The sequence below is a fragment of the Gymnoscopelus braueri genome, assembly GCF_963280865.1.
Source record: "Gymnoscopelus braueri genome assembly, chromosome: 5".
NCBI classification, from domain to species: Eukaryota; Metazoa; Chordata; class Actinopteri; order Myctophiformes; family Myctophidae; genus Gymnoscopelus; species Gymnoscopelus braueri.
The window spans coordinates 36262013-36278369 of record NC_137606.1 but is presented as its reverse complement, the minus strand read 5'-3'; positions in this window follow the sequence as shown (position 1 = coordinate 36278369).

The window sequence follows — 16357 nt, the reverse complement described above, 5'->3', positions numbered from 1 at the left end:
CCGTCCGTCCGTCCGTCCGTGTGTCCGTGTGTCCGTGTGTCCATCTGTCTGTGAACAGCTAATCTCCGGCACCGTTGGCGCGGTCGCTGCGAAACTGTGCACACACACTCCCTGGATGCCAATTCAGAACCTCTGCCCCAAGTTTTTGACATGGGCCTGTTATAGCGCCACCAGGAGGCCGATTTGTGCAAAACATATTTTTTGACAGTACTCCTACAGATTTTGTCCAAAAATCTCGCAAATCGGTACACAGTATCTCTATAGTCATTAAACATATTCCATCCTGATTGGCTAAAAATGGCTTCCAAAGTTTGCAGGAGTGCTCCGTTTTCAACAAAATGCCTCAAATCATGAACACAGCATGCAATTTCCGTGAAATTCTGCACGCATATTTCCACTATGCCAGGAAGAAATGCAACTTGAACATTTTCAAATCAGCCTCATGGTGGCGCTATAACAGGCCGATTCATGTTTTTACCTATAACTGCACCGATCTGTGTAAAACTTTGTATGCGCACTCCCTAGAGGCTAAGGAAAAACTTTTGCCCTGCATTTTTCACATTTGCCTTTTATAGCGCCACCAGGAGGCCGACTTATGTAAAACACATTTTTTAATATTACTCCTTCCGAAATCGGTACACATGATCTCCATAGTCATGTGATCAAGACGGATGTGTTTGATTTTTCATATTCCATCCTCATTGGCTAAGATTGACATCTAAAGTTTGCAGTAGTGGCTTGTTTTGAACAAAATTCCGCAAATCATGAACGCACCGTCCGATTGCGGTCAAACTTTGCACGCACATTCACACTATGTTGAGGAACAAATTTAACATTGGCCTGTTATAGCGCCACCAGCAGGTCTAATTTAGCAAAACATTTGTTTTACACAAAATGCCTCAAACCATGAATGCAGTGTCCGATTGCCGTGCAAGGCCTAAAAACAAATGGCACCCTTTAAACATTGGCCTATTATAGCACCACCAGGAGGCCACAATAACCTACCTGACCTGGCAGAGACCTGTGCTCCGAGGAGCACTTTTTCTAGTTTCCCATGTTGTCATCGGTAACCTGAACGTGATGCTTTTGGTTTTACCCAGCCTGAATCATCACCATTGTATAATTTGTATAAGATGTTTATCTGCTATCAGCCTCTGATTACCAAGACAATATAGTGTTCAACCTTAGAACTGAGCAGATAATTCCTCCTCTTTCAGACAGATGAGGTTGTTAGAGGGTAAAGGACATTCAGTTTTTACTCAATGCTTTGCGTTGTGAGCTTAAATGGTAAAAAAGACTGCATTTATATATCGCTTTTCTCCAAAGCGCTTTACAATGAATTTCACATTCACCCGTTCACACACACATTCACGCACCGATGGCGGTGGAAACCATGCAAGGCACCAACCTTCTCATCAGGAGCAGTTAGGGGTTCAGTGTCTTGCTCAAGGACACTTCGACGAGGAGCCAGGGATTGAACCTGTAACCTTCGGATTCCAAGACGGCCGCTCTGCCAGTCTGCCACTGCCACCCCGTAAATCAGCTTTTTTCCCTCTCTACACCAGATATTTGGTGTAGAGGGGGAAAAGGAGAGGGCCAATTATAGATCCCTGGGCAACACCAGCCAAATAAGTATATAGGGTTAAAGTGGTTAAGAGTTTTGTTCTTTTGTTTGTTTTACATTGGAATATTGTCCACTCAGCATCAGTTGCACCCCTGTCCCTCTTGTGATCCTTTCAGATTTTTCTCCCTTTTCTTTTCCCATCATGGGTTTGTCCTTGGGAGTTTTTCATTGACCAACTGAGGGTCTAAGGTCAGGGTGTGTGGTTTGTTTCCTTTGTTAGATATGGGCCTCTAAAGCCCCTTGAGAATGTAACAGTGATTAAGAGCGATACAAATACATCTGAGTTGAATTGACTTGCTCTTCCTGCCTCTCCAAACTGCTGTTTAAATAGTAGAAATCACCCATGTTTTTACTTTCTGACAGTCACACCCTAAACCAGCTCTCAGGCTTTTAAATGTTTTTTTTTATTATCTTAGAATGAATTGTCAGTGGACTTCATACTTTATCCTTGGAATGCACAAAATCAAAACGTTTGGAGCAGTGACAGACTGCCTTCAAACTTGTTTTCGATTAAATTAAATAAATGTGAGGCTCTATAGAGTATTATCGAAAGAAAAGATTACAGGGTAAGTTTTCATTGTTTGGCAGCACCGCTTTATTCACATGAAGTTGTCAGAGACGAGGGGTGCACAATATAAGGGAATTCACTGCTTTTCATAGCATATTAAGGTCACGCCAAGGTCCGAAAGGGAGTCATTTGCAGCCCCAGGAATTTCATTTTGCGGACCAACCCACACTACAGCTCCCACAGCAACAATCTGGGTGAGGCAGCAATCCTGTTGTTGTTCAAAGCAAATATTCAAACTATAAATATATTTTTATGTCAAACTGAAGATTTAGTGAACAGTTAAAAGATTAGTTGTTTGATCAATTATTAGGTAGAGTGTATAATGTTCAATTACACTCTTCTATTATTGCAGTTGAAGTCGACCTCTTTTGCACCATCTATGATTGTATTATTTATTACTATTGCAAGCTTCAACAAACTATAATGATTACAAAATCACTTTTTCAATATCTTATTAGATCATACAGACTGTTGCTACTTAGCTATAATATATTTTGTTTGAAGTCATATTTGGATAAGTAAAGTATGAGTAATTCTGCCATTAAGGATACTGGACCTCTTGCTCAATTGTTAAAAAGTTAAAGTTATACAGTATATTCCAATAGTAATCATTGCTATATAGTGTTTAACAGGGGTCTCTCCATCTCTCCTGCTCTTTAGTAAACAGAAAATAAATGTTCAAGTCAGGATACCAATTGTATCCAGTCAGGAGAGAGAACTCCACAACTCCACTTATCGGTCAGCTTCAATTTTATAATGTTCAAACTCCAAGTCTTTGCTAATTGTCTTTGTTTCATCACTTCCAATTTCACTTGTTTAGCTGTATCCTGTATGCGTTCTCTCCTGATTGTATAAAATTGGTATTCCGAACTGAAAATGTATTTTCTGTTTACTAAAGAGCTGAAGAAACAGGGGGAGACCTCTGTTACTGTTAGACACTATAGCAATGATACAGAGCTATTTCACACTTATTTTAACAAAACATATTACTTACACACCTCCTTTAAACTGTTTACAGAGCTAAAGCACCCCTGTTGCTGTCGAGAATTCACTGCAGAGCCTTCCGGACGTGACTTGGGTGCAATTCAACCGAACACATGTGAAGGGCGGTGTCCCACTGAGGAACTCTAGATGACACAGACACACCCACCTGTCTTCCTCTACTATCTAGAGTTCTTACAAAGGTGCTCATCCCTACATGACAGGGGGGGTCGTTAACATCACATCCTGTGTATATTGGTACAGACCACTACAGGGACAACATTGCTTTTAAGTGATTATTAGGGGCTGCCGCATTAAGGCTGAGAGGGTGCTTGAGGGATGAGGGGCCATGCATCCAGAGGCCAGCTGAGACCTCTCCAGTCCATCTGGACACCGGCCAAATGGATGAAAAGCAAATGTTCCCGCTGGGAGAGGAGTGGAGTGGAGTTTTTCCTCTCGCAAAGTTCCTTTAAGAGAGAAGGGGATTAGTTAATCAGCTGCACCTGTTGTCGACTCTGAGACCAGTCTGTGGGAACATGCCTGCGTGTCTCGCACGCACGCACGCACACACACACACACATACACACACACACACACACACACACACACACACACACACACACACACACACACACACACACACACACACACTCACACGTCCATAACTTGCCCTAGAGTCTAGACCTTATGTGCACACATCTGCATGACAATGTACTTGATGCACATACATATACCCACACATGCATGCATACAGTACATCCACTGTGTGCTCACATATATGACATACACACATAGCTTAAACATGAGCACATACACACACCCATACTGCATATGCATACACACACTCAATGCTCAACTAAGTACATTTATTTGGATACTCTACTTTAGTATATTTTCGAGTACTTTTTATTTATTTTGCAAGCACATGAAATTAACTCACTACATTTCTGTAAATTGTACTTTATGAATTAACCCTATTCCAAATATAGTGAAAATAGCCGATCTACAAGCTCACAATGCACCGCGTTGCGATACGTTGTGAGCTTATAGATCTGCTATTTTCACTATTTTGAAGATTTCTGAAAACTTTTTTTTTTTTACATTTTTCAGAAATGTTCCAAATTTCAATACAGCAATGCATTGATATACAAAATAAAATGTTGTACTTTCATATTTACTTACAGTATAATATTATAGTATTATACTTTGTCCATCATCAGTGCTCTGGACATAGCTGTTGTGTCATTGCTTTCTGATAGGAGTGGAGTCACAGGGACTTTCCAGGGGAGGAGTCTACCAGAAAATGGTTTATGCATTTTATGATGTCATCTCTCAGTGTGTTTCAGGCAGCACATATGGAAGAAGTTAGTTCTCAGAATGCACTGCAAGGTTAGCTTCATCTGAATTTGCATCTGAAATGCACACTGAAAACATTACGAATATAACATTAACTGTTTGTGGTTTTGGCTTCACTGTATTGCAGCACACACCATTCACATTATTATGTTGGGGGGGGGGGTGTACGGTTGATAAGCCACATCAAGGATCAGGGGAGTAGATTTGGATGATGGCGTGTGTTCATGCTCAGATCATCAAGGGTCTAATTCGGGGCAGCATTTTGCCGCCTCCTTATTAATCCGTTTATGTGATTGGTCATTGTAGTATTTCTCCTCTGAGATTAACATTCCTCTTCTGTTTGACTTCATTGTCAACATCGATTCTGATCAGTGGCTCAGTCGACGAGTTGAGCATGCACATGCAACGAGACAAAAATAACCTGCTCGACTAGTCAGATAATATAAATAATATTTGGACAAAAAATAGATTTTAAGTAAAAGAAAAATGTCTTGCTGTTTTTGACATTTTACATCGATTTTCATCATTTGTTAATACATTTTCATATTATTGCACAACTGGGATGAGAATTAAAGATTTGTAAATGTATCCTGATATAGTTCATGACACTTACTCGGTTATCTTGCACTTTCCATGTCACTCTGGATGAGGGCATCTGCTAAATTCCTCAAGTATTTGGGCGCGCTTGTGGAAGAAGCATTTATAAAATAATGAGCTTAACACTCACACTCACACATGAATCAGCTGTTGTTTTTCTCCTTTCTGTCTTTCCTGCCTGTAGATGGGACCTGTTGGTCCTCAGAAATATTCAGCACATTAGCATGCAGCACAACCCTGTATGGAAAACCATCAGTGAAATCACTGTGGATGTTCATAATGAGCCCGAGGCTGCTGGGCTCACTTTCCGCCATGCTTATCACCCTGATCACATCATGTGATCACTGTATGTACGTATCAAATTTGTTGGGTTACATAAGGCAATCCTTGAGGGTGGGTAACCATGGACATACTGCATACATATACAGTATAATGTGTACAAGAAAGGACAACAGTGCTTCTCATGTATGGACATACATGGCAGTGTCATTGTCTTATTATTATTATTATTATTATTATTATTATTGTTGAATGTATTGCATGTTTGTTTGTCATTCAGAAGCCAGAAACACACTTCCCTGACAAGACTGAGGTTCATTCCATTTGTTTTGATATAGGTGTAGACACTTTCCATTTTTAAAGAGTTTGACTTAAAATACGATATTTGCAGTGGTTATAGGTGGGCTCCCTACTCTGAGACCTTTCGAACCAGGTAAGAGGTAGAACACCCGATTGTTTGGCAAGTTGTACTGCCCGAAGCTCATAATATCTCCCCTGGCCAAGGGCAGATTCCCTCTTGCCTGAAAGATGTTTGGTCTCTCAGGACATAAAACGTACGGATTGCACCTTTAATCATAGGTAGGACTATGTATGTGTATGTTATTATATTAATACTTGCGGTGTAGCACTAGCGGTGTAGCACACATATTACTGTACGTACAAATATAGCTTACTATTAGTATGTGATTTAGAGCCCCTCTGTTGGGGAAGGAATCCTTCCAGTATCCATCTGCTGTGGTGTGGTCTATGCATGCTGCCCTCTCTGACAAGCCTCCTAATGCACAACATCTGTTGTAGATCAAGACTGTCCCTCAAAACACGTTCTCCACATTGAAAACAATAATATGGTGTAATTAGCTTTGCAAGTTTTGTGTCTATATTTGGAGCGCTCTATAAGTTGGACATGTGAGGATTACTGGGGATGAGGCGACACGAACGTGACAGAAACGTGACAAACGTGTCTTCTGTGGTCGTTGTTCAACTGTCTGCTGTCCTGCAGTGCATAGAGTAGACAGTAAGTAAACATTTGTTAGATTTTTGATTTTGCTGTATACTATGAGTATCCTTTGTAGCATGACTTAGAATTTAGATTTAGAAAGTCTTATCATTTATTATTTTATTATTTACCCTGGCCAAGGGGGTGTTAAAAGGCCCTTGGGAGTGATAAGCTTGGGCTGATTGGTCAGCTGCCATATCAGTCTTAGGCGTGCAGTGTTTCTACCCCGGATCTCAGTAGGCCTGCCCTGTAGGCCCACAGGGCAGGCCTTCTTTCGCTCTACATTAGGCCTTCTTTCGCTCTACATTAGAAGAGTTGGGAACGGTGGACGTTATCACATTCTAATCCAGCCCGAATACCCACTTTTAGCACCGGGCTCAGTGGCGTGCCTCGTCAATCATTAGACTTTTAATCCACACCTCTGGGATTCGACTCCCATTGGGGACACAACTGCCGACTATGTCTTTTTTGCTGATTAAGTATAGTTTTGGACCACGACGGAGGGGCGCAGTCTCAAGCGAACTTGAGCCACGTAAGGCACCACCGAGCGCGCTAAAGCGTGCGAGTTGTCGTGCTGAACGTTGCGAAGTTTGCGTGTGCCTACTCAGCCCCGTCCGAGTTATGTACCGATAGGCACAGAATCGTAAATCATGTTGTGGGGACTGCGTTTGCCTCAACTCGCCATGCTCTCCCTGTACCCGCCCCGCGCTACTGAGACCCAGGGTAGAAAGGCAGGTCGCCAGTCTTAGGGCCAGAGAGGTGGACAAAGTACTCAACCCCAGTACTTGGGTCAAAGTATACTCCTGGTAAAATATTACAATTATAACTACAAATGAAAGTTTCTCTACCAAAGTACTGGACGTTCAAACAACATCAATAATAGTGAAAATAGCAGATCTACAAGCTCACAATGCATTGTGATGCGAAGCGTTGTGAGATTGTAGATCTGCTATTTTCACTATATTTTAAGCAGGGCTTAAGTGGTTAATCAGGAGTTTATCAGTCCAAGTACTCTGGATTAGAGAATTGTAATCTGGGGTGAAGTAAAGTACCAAGAGAAAGCAGAAAACATTGACCTTTAACAGGCAGTTACTTCCCCATATTGTTGGAAAATCCCAGCAGGATCTACATTTTGTGATAAATATCAGATGATTGCCTTGTCTTGTCTTATTTTGTCTTGTCTTATTAAATGTTTTCTTATTTGATCTTATCTCATGGTCCGAGAAAGTGAGAGATAAAGAACTCAGGGCCTGCTTGGTCTTTGAGTGTTATACTCAGCCAGGCGTTTTAGCTGTTAGTGTTGGCCAACAACATGCTGTGAGGTTACTTACTAACAAATGTGGTGGGTCTGACCTGCAGTGGAGGTCTCTCTCTCACTCTCTCTCACTCTCCCTCTCCGTCTCTCTCATTCTCATTTTCTCTCTGATACTGTAGGCATACAAGAACACACACACACACACACACACACACACACACACACACACACACACACACACACACACACACACACACTTCTCCCCGTTGCACCTGCACCTGGCCAGTGATTGACAGCTGGGTGGTGGGTGGCTGTCTGGGTGACACCCCTGTTCTTACCTCAGATTGGATGACATCACAGCCATGGCTGCTTGACACCGCCAGATGTGGCAGTGTTGCTGGTTTGCTCAGCTGGACAGACAGGCCCCCTCAGGGCAGGGCAGGTTGGGGACTGAGCGATGGACAGCATCCAGAAATAACCTGCATTACTCCAGTGTTGTCTCCAGGCTTGGACTGATGGGAAAATGGGTTTCTATTGGAGTTAAGTGGGAGTTTAAATGTTCTCTTGGTTGAGTTATCAACAGCTCTATGCCAAAGGACATTCCTTGAATGAACCATACTTGGCTATGGTCAAACTGTGAGGCTTACAACTTGCCTGTTTTTCAGTTTTTTTTTTAACTTTCACCTTCACTGTGTTAGCTGGTATTGTTGTGTAATTGGTAGGACTGTTGGTTTGGTAACAGAGTGCTACAGGGATGATGTCTTTTTCCCACGGTGCCAGCCAGCCAAGACCGGACACTATTGACATGAAACGGACGAACGGTTCATGCGTGGGATGAAACATCCATGGTCTCACTAAAAACCATGTGTTTCACCATGCAGGATGGGTGTGGTTTAGCAGTACGTAACAGTGCACACTTCTGAACAACAAGGCAGGCATGCTGACAGCGACGCCTTGAAGCTTATGAACCCATCGTGAACTCACTACTGAGTTTTCAGACTCCAAACTGTAGCACTCTACTGTAGCACTCATTGCTTTATCTCTTTGTTTGAAGTATGTTCATTGATATGTTTTTTGTTAGCTTCTGATTGAATATAGTTTCATTAAAGAGTGAATTTGCTATGCGAATCATGTCGTTGGACATGAGAAAATCTCACATGAAGTTTCCCAGGCTATGCGTTTTCCAGTGTGTTAGTGTACATCAGATTATCTCCTGTTCACCTCCTTGTAGAACATACTGTATGATTCATGTTAATTAAGATTGATCCCCAGAGGGAAATTCTGTGTCAAAGCAGCGACAGCAGCGAGATTAAAACACTGACACTACAGTGAAGTTAGTAGTTACCCATCAATATGAAGTTGCACTGGGTGATTCAGATGCCAGTGAATGCTGCTGGTTTGCAGTAATTATGTTAGCAGTGTAATTCATTAGCTGTAGGGTGGGTGATGGCTGATTTAGGGGCTGTCCACAGAAAGTGGAGGAGCGCTTTGATGTCATGTCCAGAGCACTTACACAGAGCACTTACTGACACCTATCAACCGTTCCTGTGCTCAAACTTTGTCATCTGTGTTATTGACATTGATGAGTTGCACTGTTTTCTACTTGAAGCGCCCATTGCGCTCCGCCAAAAAAACGCCGAGAACACTGAAGCGCTGGGAAGGGGAGTGCTCCAGCATAGAAATGCATGGCAGAATGGTGCCGGCAGCTCAAAAAATGCTATCTGTGGACACGGCCCCATAAGCAGTCACACCTGGCCTGAGTCAAACTAATACAACTCAGAGATAGATGTGATGTGACCACACCTGTTGTGCATCGAATGAATCGATGTGCAAAGGATAAATTAGCCATCCCCGCACACATCCATAGGAGAGACAGCCTATGTCATGGCATGATTTTGTCTGTTTTTATCTTGTTTCCTTGTGTGTATCTAACTTTTGGCATCTTTCCATATGTAGTATCAGCTCGCCTTGCCTTTACTCTACTCAAACTCTTCTCTACTCGGTAATCATTTGTTTTTCCATTGCACTCGGACCCCCACACAATGAAATCTAATCTCACAGATTTCTACACCAGCAGTTGCATGTGATGACTATTTAGGCATGATAACTAAGGCATGGCAATATACAGTATGTGTACCTGTGAACTACAACCTTTGGTTTTCGTCTCTTTCCTTTGAGTCTACAATATTTGATGTATTGGTTTATATTAGAACAACTTCACCTTTCACTCCTCACACAAAAATACACACACACACACACACACACACACACACACACACACACACACACACACACACACACACACACACACTTACAGTACAGAGATTTCTACGGGTTAGATGTAATTTAGTTGTTTTAAGATACGATGACATAAGATAAGTTAAGAGCTCACTAAAGAAGAGAATGTGGTGTACAAATAAAGTTTGACATCAGATGATTAAACTAGATAGAAACAGATGTTCTAGCCCCCCCAGGAACAACTGGTTCTGTTGTCTCTATGGTTCAACTTTGGCACTGGAGTGGTGGGTGGGTGGAGTCCCAAGGCTGCAAACAGATTTACGGTGATCTTCTATCTATCGTATTTGGCACTATTGTATCGGTCCCCTTCCCCCTAATTAGAGTGTGTGAAAAGAATGTGGCTGAGCTGATTGTAATGTAAACAACTTCACACGTTCCCAGGGTGAATATTTTAGTAATTAGGTGTCATTTTGGGTCTGGAGTAATTTGAGATTGACGGGAGATTACGGAACAAGTATGCGTTACACAAACACATGCAGGTGCACACACATGCACTGCAATCCTGTGCGTGCACATTTGGGTGAGCGTACACAGGGTTCGATTTGTTAAAACAATGGTGGGGGGTGGGGGGGTGGGGGGAGGGGGGCATTTTGTTAATCATAGTGAGAATAGCCAATCTACAAGCTCGCAACGCATTGCATCGTGACACATTTTGAGGTTGTAGAGCTGCAATTTTCTCAATGTTGTAATTATTAAATTGTGATATTATGAAATGTACATATAAAACATATCAGACAGTCTGATTTCCCAAAATTAAATACATACATGCATTGAATTCAGTCTGACCAGATGCAGGGATAAAACATATCCCCAATGGCAGTAAAAAAATGAATGACCAGAAGAGGGGATATCAAAAGCAGAGGCATGGATTACCAAAGCAAACCCTGCCTGTTTTTGATTGAGAGAGTGGTGCATGAATTCATGTCCTTTGTTATTCAGCTGCCTGTGCAGAAGATGTTGTCCATGCCATGAACTTCACTACATCTATTTAGACAGCTGACTTGATTTAGAGTCCACCTCCTGGTTGACATCATTCGATACGTTCAAGTACAGTATGCATGCATGCTCTCCCAGTTGCGTCATCTCCAGCGTTCCTGACCGTTTAACTGGGCACACTGGCAGAGGCAGAGCACCGCCATAAAAGGTTTCTTTAAACTTTGACCCTGTTGAATTGAGTCCCATCACCATCCATCTTCTGCTATGTTCTTTTTTTTTTGGGGGGGGGGGGGGGGGGGGGCTTTTACATACTGCTAGAGGCACCTTCTGTAAACCACTTTGTAACTCTGTTTGGAAAAGCGCTACACAAATAAATTCATCACCATTGAATTCATCTGGTTATAACATTTAAACCCTATACTTAACCAAAGTCCCCCAGGGGGCTCTACTAAGACCCCTCCTTTTTTTCTCGTCTACACTAAATATGTTCGCCAAAAATAGCTGATATACAAGCTCATGGTGTGAGATGTAGATCTGATATTGTTGCCCCAGAATAGGGACACTAGGGTTCATGTGATTAAAACTTACGCAGCTCACCTAACAACCTGCAGTCAGAATGTTATTGTTAAAATAACTTTGATTCAAGTCTTCATTTTCAAATCAAGCAAGTTGATGGTAAACTAAACAAGCATGATAAACAACAAAATTAGTGCAACACAAAGACATTGCATTGCAAAACGTTAGTTGAATTATTGTTACAAAACAGCAGTAGTGACTGGTGCATAAGCTTCAAGCATCACATTTACAAACTTTTGAACTTCACTGAGCTAAACTGTTTACATTCTAAAGGCCGTAGGTTTTTCTGTTTGCTGTAGGGTCTGCCTATAGTACACTGTGTTAACATTTTATTTAAATAATGTGAGTGCTTTCGTGTTGAGTGCCTCATGACCTGGGTCATGTTGAACATGTTCTCCTGTGTTAAAAACAGCTTCTTAGCTCTGCCCTCTTCTAATAGCTCTGTCCCAAGAAAGACACGTTTAACATCCCAAAATGGTCCCTTCACTCTCTCCTCCATGATATATAAGTGCCATGACCTTGAGCAGACACCTGGAAAAAACACACCCATGTATAAAAATTAAGGCACACATGCTGTACACATGTATGTACATTTTAAATGGATAGTCATTGAGCCACAACAATTAAGCAACTACACCATGAGATATTGTCACTGGTGCTCACAAATCAACACATTATACCACAGTTTCATTATCGCTAGGTTGCTAGTTTACAGTTAAGATAAATAAGGTGGATAATATGTTTGGAGTGCTGTGCTATATTTGGTAATATCGGCACTCATCATTAGTATACATCTTACCGAATCAAAATGTGAGGCCGGAACAATGTGGTAAAATATGGATTATAAGGATAAATGTGACAGATTACTCATATTTGTTTCACTTTTTATTTTTTTTCCTGCATTGACTTGACCTGAAGTGCTAACACACATGCCTGTATTTAGATTTACCAAAACAGAGTAATATTTTCTTTTGTGAAATTTTCTCAGAACACATACAGTAATCTGCTTGCATGCTGTATTTTGTTACATATTATTTTGTGGAACATATTGTTTGTATAACATGTATTACAGTGCACCTGCCACCTTAGCTACTGTATCACAATATGTGAATTGTATATACTGTATACTCCTACACTATATCCTCCTATCCTCCTATATCAGATCATTTACTGTATCACCATAGGACTATTGCAATGTTTTTTGTTGATTGCACTGTTTTGTCTCTAAGTCTCTGGTTTATATTAATGTTTGTACTGCACTGTGACACCAAAGTAAGGTGAATTATTTAACTCGAGCTGAATTTAATTAAATCCAGGTATGCATGACCATTCTCTCTGCATGACTAACAGGTCACCATACAATAACATGACACTTTTGGACACAGCAGAATATGCCGTACGCTCAGTTCAAACGTGCCTCACTCATGTGTCCTGGTCATTGCTGTCACTCTGAACACCTCCACCCAATGTGCTCCTGATGACTTCATGATATTAGTGTTATATTGGCTCCTCCTGGGACTTGTGTGCCTTCCAGCTGACATCTATGAAAAACATTTACGCAATGTTTCATTGGGGATCAGGTAACGAGAGGATTTCAGTCACATGTTAAGTCAAGGGCTCTGCTGTTGAAGCATATCGGTAAAACTGAGAACATACCAAATGTGTGAGGTCAACTATAGTGAATTAGCTCATAGCCCTTAGTTGTTGTGGTTTTTTTTTCCCTGAACTTTAGAAATGAGAATATGATCTCATTCCTTGAGCTACGTGTACTGTACAGTACATGCTGTAATTTAGTTATTATTAGTATAAACAGAAGATCTCAGAGTGCAGTGAATGTGCAGTGAAATCCTGTTCTTCTATTTTATCACCTCAGCAACACCTTGCGGTGGTGCCGGCACAATTGAAAACATTTGCCCAAAATAGAAATAAAAGATGAGTAATAAGATGTTCTAAGCAGGTGTAATATCAAGCCAGCAAAAATACTTGATTTTACCACAATATGACAAATGCCATATTAAACAGCGATGCCACCTAGAAGGAGATGGTAAACAATCTTTGTCTTTAGACTTTCTATGGTTATCTTTAGGTAATTTAGGAGGGCATTGCTGTAAATTACACATACAAGTTGCCAATACCTATTTTTATTTGGAGGTGAGATATTTTTTGTAGTGACATATTAGAATATGAGGTGGACCTCCTCTCAGCTATATTTGAGCACTCATAATTGTAGGCATGCCAGAATGGTACTGTATCATCTGCAAACATGAGCTATGTTTTGCAGTATGTCTGGAAGTGTAATTACTGGCAAATGACTGAGCAGAGAGCATCCCTCTGGTTGGATGTTGAGTAGGCTACAACATACTGCATAGCTTTCCACCTGCATGTCTGGAAGTCTGACGTGTTCCAGCACATTTAGGGGCAATGTTAAGGATTGTTTAGGTCATTATTTGGGGTGCACTGGTGCTTTAACCAGTTCATGTGCTGCTCACATCACTGTGAAGTCCACTGTTTGAAGGCTCTTTCTTTTTTGTTAGCTGTGGAGTAGTCTCTATCATTAGGAGTAGTTTTGGATGATGTGTTCCTACCATTGTACTGTTGCACTATTTTGTCTTATTGAACGTGTTACAGTATGTATACTTTCTGCACTTCCTTCATTTACATATTTTTACAGCACTGTGGACACAAGTTACAGTAAATGTTCATTACACTTGTAAGGTTGATGGACGATACAGTTTTAGCTGAATTGGTGAGAATGGGAGCAGACGTTGCTCTCTTAACCACCTATATTTGTCATGGACCGGAGTCCCCCAGGGGTCTATACTAGGCCCCTTTTTTCCCTTAACACCAAATCTCTTCACCAAAAATAGCCAAGCTCTATGTGATGAGGAATGAGCTTATAGATTTGCTATTTTTGCCGAATATTCACTCCCAGAATAGGGACGCTAATGTGGTTAGGTTTGCTGGGCCCAAGGGGGTGGAGGGGTGTGGGGGTGTTATGGTTAAGAAGTAAATTAAATAAATAAATGCTATAATAAATAAGACTGATGAGAAGGTAACTTGATAATTGATGGATATTTAATGTCATTTGCCTGGAAAGTACGTAGTCTAGGTGGGGTTCGACATAGCAGAGAAGTGATAGATGATCCAGTGCTGTAATAACAACAAAAAATGTTTTCGTTAGGTCGAGATTGCCCAACATTAGACCGATTTTTCCTTGGAAGCTATGACTAAGCGGGCAGGTGTGTGTGTGTGTGTGTGTGTGTGTGTGTACGTTTGTATGTGTACATACGTACGTGTACGCATGAGCATGTGTGCATGTGCATCTATACGTATGTGTATATGCAGACTTAATACAGTACATGAACGTTGATGTCCTACAGCCCCCTTCTACCAGACGGCGTGCGGCAACAGCAGATGCGGCAGCCATTTTGTCTGCCAGAGCTACAGTCATCATCTGCACCCCCATGGTGGGTTACCATGACACCAAGACACACTGAGACAGAGAAACAGTACTTGTTCTGTGCCTTCACGCAGAGGTCCCTGCAGAGACTGTTAACCTGCATCGCTCTGTCTGGGTGAACTTACAGCTGTGACACTGAAAACTGTGCGGGCCAATGGTTCCCCACCTGGGGGTCAGGAACCATTAGGACCTCAATGGCTGAATTTAAAGTGATATCACTTTTCAATATACAGTATACTATATAAATCCAAATATTTGTATTAAAAAAAAAGTTTATCTGTCAGCAATTCCCTATGTCCATTTTCATCCTCCCATAACAGTCCACATATCACAAAATTAAACCGCATTGTTGGTTGAAATTGGTTCTGCTGATTTAATCATGCATTACGTTTTTGTTTGACGAAAAGTCATTAAGATTGGACGATTTGATTTAAAAATACACAAACATTGCATTAAAAAGAATGGCATCTACTGTTAACTATGTCACCATTATGACTGCAGATGTGTTCTAAAAGTTGGAAAAACAGCTCGTCTTGAAGTCTATCCACAGGTTTTATAGGAGGGAAATAACACTAGTGTTGTAGTATGAAGTGACAATATTTACTAAATGATAACTTTTATTGTAATTGTTTGAAACCCAAATCAGACAAAACTCTACAGTTTACCTAAAACCTTATTTTTGTCAAAATGAACAATCCTACTGAAGAAAGACAAAACAACGTATCAATCATTAATAGCTGTCTTTCCTGTGTGTAGATTAATGAGGCTCTCAGGTGAATTCCTTATGTCAGAGACAAAGCTTTGTTGTTGATTTGTTAGGCCGTAAACGCTGTTTTGGTATTAGAGGGGAGGTTAAAGGCTGACAGCAGTTTGAAATATTGAATATTTGGTCATTATGCAGAACAGAATGAATAACTGGGTGATTGACTAAAACTTTTGCTTCAATGTTTGTTGTGAAGTTCAGTGAAGTCACACACACTATTTTGCCCATGGCCATTTGTCCCCTTAAGCTGTATTTACAACACATCAACAAGACCTTTTCCAGTGTGTAAACAGCTTGACTTTGTCAGAACGGCGAGTAAAAGCTGACATTTCCTTGGAATTTGGGGTAAAGTGAAGTGATATGTCGAACAGCTGCAGTCATAGCTTCAACCTGGCTCAAGGAGGAACCCGATCACATCACATTACATCAACCACCAGAATCACATACATTCCTCTCAAGCTTTGGTATAGATTGCCATCAGCAATGAGACTGTAGTACATTATGATAGAAACAGGATATACTTGGAGGAGGGGACTTTCTCATCCAGTAGCCTGGACACCCAAAGTGGGTCGTGAGATATTCTGACAGGATTGCAAAGAACAAAGAACAACTTTAATGATGGACTACCCTAACTGAATAAAGTAAAGTAAATATAGGCCAAACACCA